Here is a 10438-nt window from a genome sequence, read left to right as displayed (position 1 = left end):
GTATAGGTGTATGTACTGTGACATAAAGAAACAAGTTTCTGATGAATAGCAAAGCTAAACATCACCATTTAAGTTTCTTTCAACATACATTACAAAATATTTTGTCCACTTACAAGCAAACCTTGAATACATTTGGAGGTTTGTTTATTAATATTCACTTCAGAGGTCTGCAATCTTTGCAGAACAGCAGTAGCTGTACTATGAGGTAGGTTGTCTGAATATATTTTAGTGAAGGGATTTAGCTTTACCTTGCTAAGGTAAGGGAAAACAGCTCCTGTTTGTTTGTGTCTTTCAGCTTTTCCTGGTTAGGGGTCGCCACAGCAGAACTCCGGTCCGCTAATGATTGGCAGTTGATTTCTACTTACCGGCTTGCCAGGCCTGATGCACAACCTTCAACGAAGGTACGCCCATTCACGCATGGCTACACGCAGAAGACGCTGTAGCTGAGAATCAAACCAGACAGCATCTTACTATGAGGCGACAAGGCTACCGCAGCACCACCACCGCGTGGAAAACAGCTCCTATACTATTCAAAAAAAAAAGCACCAAACCAGGCATGTCCAAGGGTCAGCTTTCATTGATTTCTGCTGTCCACCTGGTGAATCTGAGCATACTTGGGCAATGCAGCAATTGTCTCATGTACACAGACAACCCTCTCCTACTACCACCCAACACTACAACCTGTGAGAGATGCACTTACATAGCCAAACTGGAAGCAAAGCTCTCTCCACCCAAGATTGTGCTAGACAGTCAAGAGGAGAAGGTTAACACCCACACTACACCTCAAGCAACACATAGCCCTTCTAAACTAACACCACAAACACCCACACATAGCTACACTAAATCCACATATGTGAGGCCCTTAACTGTAACCTGCCCAAGCAACAAGGACCTCCGAAGCTGAAATGCAAACAATCACCAATCACAACCAAAGTGTCACATAGCTCACAACACCAGTGTGCCACCCAGCAACAGCCAATAAGGCAAGACAATGTACCTAACACTTTCGTCATAGGTGACTCTATAGTCAGGCACATTGATGTCCCACTCACCAGACTGAACAAGCAGAAAATTACAGTGAGCTGCCTGTCGGGTGCCAGGATCCGCCATATAACTCATGCACTCAGGTCACTTCCCAACAAGTACAAATATGACTCTTTCATTGTCCATGTTGGAGTGAATAACTTGAGATGTACCTCTCTGGACTACATGAAAAGAGACATGGAAGAGCTCTCAGATCATGTGGCCCAGGCAGGTATGACCCTAGCCCTGAGTAGCATCCTGCCTTCGCCCAGAATGATACCACAATATAAGGACAAAACGATTGACTTCAACAATTTGCTAAGCTTCTAGTGTCATTCAAAAGGGGATCCAGTATCTGCCTGCCTGGGATGACATGATCGACAGACCATGATGCTTTGCAAGAGATGGTCTGCACCTGTCACCTCTGGGATTCAAGTTACTGGCTATGGCTCTTGCCACCCCTACAGCACCTTTTTAGGCAAAGTTCAAAGGACAAAACCACCACCATAACAGGTACAAGCATGCAGAATCTGAAGGTAATGCTACTCAATGCTAGAAGTCTAAACTTCAAAATGCAATCTCTTGAGGCACTCCTAAAAATGGAGAACATCGATATCTGTACAGTAACTGAGACCTGGTTCAAGGTTTCAGAGAGCACCCCTGCAATGCCAGGCTACAACTCTTACCACACTTTTTGGCCACCAAACCAGGATCGAAACATTAAAGGTGGAGGAGTGTCCATATTCACTAAGGATATTCACATCACCAGGTTAGTTGCCCAACACAATACGTCTGAAATTCTCCAGGTGCAACTAACACTAGGTAAGACTGTAATCCAAATTGTAGCTTGCTACAGATCCCCCACCATGCTCCAAGATTCTCACTACACCTTTCTAAACATACTGGAAAATATTAATATACAACCAAATGCCCCAATACTGGGTGATTTCAACTACCCTGCCATTAACTGGGAAAACTACTTGTGTACCAACACCTTTGCCCAATGGTTCTTGGAATTCATAAATTCCAATGCCCTGGATCAACTAATCCATAGTCCCACCAGGGGCTTCAATATCCTAGACCTGGTCATTACCAATATGGGAAATCGTTGCTCCACACATATGGTCACCCCCTCGTTGGTCAGGTCAGACCATAAGCTAATCACCCTTAACATCCGCATCTCACCCCCACCCCCCAGTAAAGAAACCTCCATAAAAAACTTCTCCAAAGCTAACTTCATGCTACTCAAGTCAGAAGTTACAAACTTCATGACACCCATGCAGACGGGAACTGAAAGTTCGACTGCTAAGTCCTACACTAAGGCACTGTATGAGCACATCCACCCATGCATGAATCGTGCCATCCCAAATAGAACCAAGATACTCTCCTCCAAAAAAAGGAAGCCAGGCTGGTGGTCCCCTGCCATAAACAAACTTTACATCAAAAGGAAGAAACTGTTTCAAAAAAGAAAAAAATCCCAGGATGCAAAAAAACTCCCTTACCAGCCTCAGTAAGAAGCTGAGATCCCTCATAAAATCCACCAAAGCTAGTTACGAAAATAAAATTGCCAAAGATTCCAAAGACAACCACAAGGCATTTTATAACTATGTCAAGAATTTAAATGGCAATGCTCAGATCTGCTCTTAGCTACAACAGAATGACATTAAATAGACTGAGCCCAAGGACATTGCCAATATCCTGGCAGATCGATTCAGTGCCAACTTCACCCCCCCTCTCACCCCCTAAATGGCCTATCTCAATACCAGAAGATTGCCAAATTCCGGTAATAACGGCCACACAGGTAAAAAACACACTCTTCCAAAGCTAAGAAAACAGCATCCATGGGACCAGATGACATCCCGGGCTGAGTACTACATGAACTACAAAATGAACTGGCACCTCACCTAAGTGTCATGTTTAATCATACCCTCACCTCAGGCTTCATGCCCACTGAGTGGTGCACAGCTACGGTTATCCCACTCCACAAGGGGGGATCCACCTCGGATCCCGGGAACTACCGCCCCATCAGTCTGACGAGCATGATCTGCAAGGCCATGAAATGTATTATCATGGAACTTATAAACAAAGACATTGGCAACATTAAAACACTGGACCCCACCCAGTTTGGGTTTGTGAAGGGCCGATCCTGTCTCCTGAACCTGATTGACTTCTTTGAATTAGTCTCCAGAGCTGTGGATGAGGCTAAGGCAGTCCACACAGCCTATCTGGACCTCACCAAGGCCTTTGACACCACCCCCCACTCTGGAATCATAGATAAACGTACTAAGTTGGGCATTAATCCCTACATCACTCGATGGGTTGCCAACTGGCTTACTGACAGAACCCACACTGTAAAAGTAGCTGATGCTAAATCCAGCTCCAGACAAGTGGAGTACCTCAGGGTTCAGTCCTGTGACCTCTTCTGTTTGGCATCTACTTCTCTGAAGTACAGACCAACACTAAGGGACTCTGGCTAACAAAGTTTGCAGATGACTGCAAACCAGGAGCCATTATTGAATCCCCAAATGATGTGGATACTCTACAAAAGGGCCTTACAGAAACAGATGCTTGGTGCCAGAGCCATGGGCTCAAGCTCAATGCCAAGAAATGTATAGTCATCCCCTTTGGGAAAAAAACATGTACCCGTGAATTACCACATAGGTGGCAGTACACTAAACACTGAAAGTGTGATAAGAGACTTAGGGACACAAGTAGACAGTGGTCTCACCTTCAATAACCACATCGCCACAACAGTCAGGAAATCCTTCTATGTGGCACACCTCATCACTTAGGGCTTTTCATCCAGAAAAAAGGAGGTCATTGTACTCATCCCTCATTAGACCCATTATAGAATACAACTCCCCATTTGGTATGTACCTCTCAAGACATCTGCAACTACTGGAAAGGCCGCAGAAATACCTCACTAAAAGAATCACAGGCCTAAAGCAGATACCCTATGCTGACTGCCTTAAAAAACTCCAGCTATACTCTGTCTCATATCATCTACTCCAAGGTGATCTCTGCTTAACATTCAAGGCCATGTCAAACCCAGAGCTGTTGGACATGCTACACGTAAAGAAATCCCAATCCTTCAGAGCCACATGCTCCAGAGATCTAAACTTTGTCATCACAATAAACACAACATGCTGGAGGGATAGGTTCCTGACCCAGAGACTCCCCAGACTTTGGAATAGACTGCCCATACATGTCAATTAGAGCACCTCTTTGGCCTTCTTCAAAAGGAACCTTGATCCAAAGAGAAAAAAAGCAGTTACCAAATAATATGGAAATAATTTATTCTTCAGATGAATACGATGGCAGGTAAAAAAACAAAATAAAATCCAAACACTGTATTGTAAGCGCATTCGGGTGACTACCCTTCTTCAGACAAATGAAGATACAAACAAAAAACATTTTAAACTATAATGAACCAATTAGTGTTCAGTATTGAACCCGCCTTTTCTTTAAGGCTGGCCTAATAGGAATGACTTAATTGAGACCAGGCTGTCTGTGTGCTGTCAATTCTATAATCCATTTAGCCTCTTCACATTCTGTTCTGTTAACAGTATCGCCCCGTCTGTTTCCTTGAGGTATGAGGTTAATAACCTGAAATTTAAATGCATGTTCTGAAGCAGCTAGAATGTGTCTGCAAAGTGCATTATGTTCATTTCTGAGCCTAATAGCTGATAAATGATTCAAAATCCTAGTTTTTAGCATGCAGTTGGTTTTGCCTACGTAATAACTACTGCAGAACTGACATGTGGCTAGGTAAATCATGTTCATGGATCTACAGTTCGCATTCATTACAAAATTATAAGATCTACCTGTATGGGGATGGGTGAATGTAGTCGCAGAGCTGATATAACTACATGCCTTGCAAGAACCACATGGCCTTGTCGCTTTTCTCATAGTCATCTGTCTGGGAACTCTACCACCCTCTCTATTAAACAAATCCTTCAGGTTTTTGTTCCGCCTGAACCCAAATGACTGTGTAGCCCCTGCAATAGTAGACAACTTCTCATCTGAAGTAAGTATTTTCCAATTATTTCTAATAATATCACAGACTATTGCTACTATAGGTGAGCATGAACCTGGGGCATCTATTTGATGAATTACCAATGGTAGAAAAACTCCTATCAGCTCCACCTGAACTAAACCATGGTCACATTTTACTTTGCCTATGAACCTTCTGTCTGGCTAGAGTCTGCCCCACTTGCAGTTCATTATAACCCCTATCCACAAAATGATCTTGTAACTCATGTATTTTTGTCTCAAAATCTTGCTCTTCAGTACATAATCTGGAAATCCTATACAATTGGATAGACAGGGGTCCAGGGAAGTAAACAGTGTGGGAAGAAATAGCCAGGGAATAGCCAGGGAATTGTTATGGCTAGGCGTGTTTAGGCTCTAGGGCTGATAGCCTAGTACCAACCTATGAACCTATAGGATCATGCACATGCAGTGCAACAGTAACCCCATCCCTGAGTCCAAAACCAAGGACTCTGCCAGTCCTCATTCAACATGTGATAATGCAGACAAATGGAGTCCCGTGCTCATTTCCTAATGGGATCGGGTCTGCACTACTAAAACTCTTTGTAGCTTAACAATAGTAAAACAAACACATTAATGTAAAACTCCAAAGCAGTGAAATAACCTAAACAAATTCATGAGTGGGTTCAGTGAAACAATAGCTGCACATGTAAGAGGGACTTGTTACTAAGGATAGTTCAGGGTGCGAATCCAGCCTGTCTAAAGTAGCAAGTTCCACATAAAGGTGGGGTTGTTCTATTACATTCTATTATTTCTGGGGAAACCAGAGGTAGGTTGGGAGTCACAGGATCATAGGATCATTGGACATTACTAGACCAATGGCCCTAGGCCCATTAAAAGCCTAGCCAAGTTCTACCCTTATTCTCATGATTTGCACCTAATGCCTTTGTCCAAGAGGGACACAGGAGGAACTCCTGGAGTGAATTTATGGTTACCTATCTAATTATCTAGATTGCATTTGAAGAGGGCCAATGAGGTGCTGTGTTTCACATGAAGTGGGAGTCTGTTGCAAAGGTGTGGTAACCTCTGGGAGACAAATCTGTCCCTCCAGCAGGTTCTATTAATGTCATATATCAAGTTAAGGCATTTAGAGTGAGTAACGTGTGTACCATTTGACTTGAGGATATGCAGAATTTCTAATAAAGCAGGGTCAGAGATTGTCTTATATGCAAGGCAGAGATTGCCTCTGAGTAGTTCGTATGAAACAGAATAATGTGACAGTGATTTCAGATGATCCATTTAGGACAGATGCTGAAGACCTTAAATTTTCCTAATGAGGAACCTTTGTGGTTTCTCTAATTGCTGCAGGTGCCCGAAAAGGTACATATCAAAATGGGCATTGTACTCAATGATTGAGCTGATGAAGGAAGAGTATAGGGAAGCTTTTTTACTGGAGGCAATGCCCTTCCTTATGTGATGAGCAATATAGAATGCCCTTCTTACCACTGTGGAGACATGGTGATCAAAAGTAAATTTGCTATCAACATGTGTACCCAGGTCTTTCACCACTGAGTGCATACTTAGGGTGTTACTTTTGACGTGGTAGTTAGCAGGATCATTGTTCTTACTGAAAGGGATAATAATATATTTTTTTTGCATTGAGTTTAAGGTCATGAATGTGGCACCAATCATTTGTTTGTGGAGGACCCTCTTGTAGGCTCTTGACATCATTTGGAGAGTCTATGACCACTCCCTGTTTGCAGTCATCAACAAACTTTGCCAGCCACAGACCTTTAGTTTTTGCTTGTACTTTGGATAAATAGATTCCCAAAAGTAGAAGTCCCAGGACTGATCCCTGTGGAACTCCACTGATCACAGATCTGTTGTTGGAGGTGGATTTTCCTATTTTGACTATGTGTGTTCTATCAGTGAGCCAGTTAGCAACCCATCTAATGATATAAGGGTTGATGCTTAGCTGGGTGAGTTTGTCAATGATGTCTGAGTGGGGGATTGTGTCAAAAGCATTGGCTATGTCTTGGTAGGTTGTATGCACATATGTCCTTTTGCCCAGGGCCTTGGTGACTGTCTCAAAGAAGTCCACCAGGTTTAACAGGCATGATCTCCCTTTGACAAATCCAAATTGTGTAGGGCCAAGTGTTTGGAGATTACTTATATCTTTGTTGATAGGGGTCCATGATGATTCACTCCATGGCCATGCAGATAAGGCAAGTCAGGATAATAGGTCTATAGTTCTTGGGGTCAGTGGAAGCACCACCTTTATGCAAGGGAATAATGGTGGCCATTTTCCATTCAGTTGGGACAAAGTCAGTGCTTAGACTATGATTAGACTATGATTAAAAAGAGTACCCAATGGCATTGCTAATTCTTGTTGGAGCCCATATAGGACACAACCTGGAATGTTATCAGGTCCCATAGATGCTGTTTTTTACCTTACAGAGGGCATTTATAACCTGCTCTTTAGAGATACAAGGTAGGGGATAGGTGATAGGGATGTCATGGGGTACATATGGCAGGGACAGGGGAGTGAAGTTTTCACAGAACCTTTTGGACAACAGGTTAGCTATGTCCACAGGCTCAGTATATGTGGTATCATTAACTACCGGTTTGGCACAGATCTGGGCCTTTCCTTTTAGGTTATGGATGCAACTAATGAATGCCTTATAGTTGTCCTTAGTTGAGGAAGCTAATTTGGATTCATAGTTTGCCTTGCAGGACTTCACAAGAAGTCTTATTTGCAAATTGTTTAACTGAGGAGGGAATGTTTCCAGTTTAGGGCTCACTCCCTCTTACTCTTAGACAGCAATTTCTTCTTCTTGTTATAAAACCTGTTAATGGCAGTTGTTCACCAGCCAGGTATGCTCTTCCTTGAGGAGTTTGATTTGATCCTATCAAGTATGGCCAAGTCAGTGCAGTTATACAGGTGTTCGTATAAAAGCATTGGTGAAAAACTCTGCATAGTTGCCAATTCCACCTGAGGCAGGGATGCAGTGAAGCTATTTATACCATCCTGTAAGAGGTAATCTGCTAATGGGTACAGATCACACAAATAAAATTCTTAAAAATAGATGTCATTCCCTCTGGGCTGGTCCCCTGCATGGTAGTCTTAGTTCAAGAAAGGTTATAATGCATGAATGATTGGTGTGCCACCTGTCTTGCATTCATTCAAATCCCCATTATTTAGGTGTCACTGATGCACAGAACAGTCTGTTAGAGATGCAGCTCCACCTGTAAGACAGTTTTGATAGTGGCATGCATGCAGTACATGTGCTGCCCTACAGGTGCAACTGTGGCTCCAGAGTAATTTAAACAGTCTTGGCTGGTCTGACAACTCATCAGCCAGAATTACAGGGGGTCTATATTAGAACATCGAAGTTTCAGAACTTTGAATGTTCTAACATCGAACCCAATTCAGCGAATGCTGACAACATCGAACATTCAGAACAGCAAATTATTTCCTAGGGAAAAAAATTTGCTGTTCCGAAACACAAGCAAACCAAACAAATAGCAATCCACACACATACACCTAAAATCTTACATCTAACCCTACACTAAACTGTACATACACCACTAACTATCCACTTACCTTAACCCAAACCCTAACCCTAAGGTCCGTCACTATCACGCACTCACCTCACCCGTGCCCTAACCCTAACTCACCTACCCCGCCCTAACCCTCACATCCACACAATCGCACACTTACCTGACTCGAGCCCTAACCCTAACTCACCTAACCCACCCTAGCCCTCATGTCCACACAATCGCACACTTACCTGAACCTGACCCGTAACGTTCCACCACAGCACTGAAAACAGTGAAGTGACAGAAACAGACAATCAAATTCTTTCCCTGGAAATAAATTTGGTTTTCTACAGCTTCGCTATTTTCAGCATTCGCTGAATAGGGTTCGATATTAGAACTTCGAAGTTCTAAAACTTCGATGTTCTAATATAGACCCATTACAGGATGCAAGAAACAGTAAACAAAGTTATTAGCATAAACCATTTACAGAGCCATTACTCCCTCCTGTGTGTTTTGGTATCCATATCCATACATTTCTTTCCATAGCAGTACAAAAAACTGGCATTGGTGTATCCTACCTCCTAGGATTATGCCATGTCCATAGAGAGGGTCTGTAAATCAGGTTTGAAAAAATAAAGCAAAATGAAAAAGCTGTCAGCTAGGCTACTCTAAAGTTCTTGGAATTTGGCCATCAGTTAGATTATACTATGCTTGGTTTTCAGCCGATTGTTTTTATATTTTAGATTGGTTAGATTGTTGTTTTGTATAGCATGAGCATGTTATGGGAGATTTATTTTCACTTTTAGCTTCATAGCTATTAGAAAGGAGTTGGTGATTATGTATAGTTTTTTAAGAGGTAATAGCTTAAGATATTTTAGCAAATATTTTGAAAAGCTGTGATTTTCTTCCTTTGAGATTTGATGGGTTTGGCATTTAGATTATGACAGGGGATATTATTTCTATGAGGTATTTTTGTATTCAGGCATTGGAGCAAAATGTACTGGGGTTCATGAAAATTCAGATTTTGGAGTAGAATGAAGTAAACTCCATAGCAAAGATTTTTCATACTGGGTAATGGGTTGTTACCTGCACTGCGATCATTTAGGAAGATGAATGTCTTCAGCTTAGTATATGGCTGCTGCAGAAGTTTCGGAACTTGGTTTCTGATCTGAATATTTCATTTTACACTTATACATAATTGTTCCTTTCAGGTAACTTCTTAAAAATGTTTTATGTGTACGACTTTTACCTTGTTTCTGCTAACCATGAAGCTACCCACTTGTCGGACATGGCAAAATCAACTAACGAAATTTCACCAAGTGTAAGTATAAGAGCAGTCCAGTGGAGGGCCATCATTCAGGCAAACATGTTAGTGCTTTGTGCCCCACCACCAGCATTCCAGCCATAAGGGCATTTCCAATGGTCTTGCTCACATTCCTAGGGAGGATTTCATGCATTTTGCATCACTACAGAGGCCCACAATGCCTTACCCATGTGCGTGCAATCTTCCACTCACCCACAGTGAAGGCTTCCATCAAGCCACATATCAGCTCAGCACAATCCACAGGGCAACACATTTGCATCAGCTCACCTGCTTTAAGAAATCATTCCAATATGCAGCTGTTTCTCCTGCACCCACCCCCAAGATAAACATGCCCATCCTCCCCTGGCAGCTCCATCAGTTGCCCAAGCTGTTAAACGTAATTCAGTTGCCTGGGTTGTCAGAGTTCATCCCTTTATGCTACCAGAGCTGGCCCTATTTTGTTTGTCTGTTTCTTTTTTTATTTTTTTTAATTTTATTGTAATGTTTTGTAAAACTGTTTGCTGCATTGTTGTGGTTATTATGGAAAGGGGCATGTTAGACATGTACTTTAATTAATTCCTA

Source organism: Protopterus annectens, chromosome 3.part0 (genome assembly GCF_019279795.1).
Source record: "Protopterus annectens isolate FY-2018-M chromosome 3.part0, PAN1.0, whole genome shotgun sequence".
NCBI classification, from domain to species: domain Eukaryota; kingdom Metazoa; phylum Chordata; order Ceratodontiformes; family Protopteridae; genus Protopterus; species Protopterus annectens.
Note: the sequence above shows the minus strand (reverse complement) of the source record.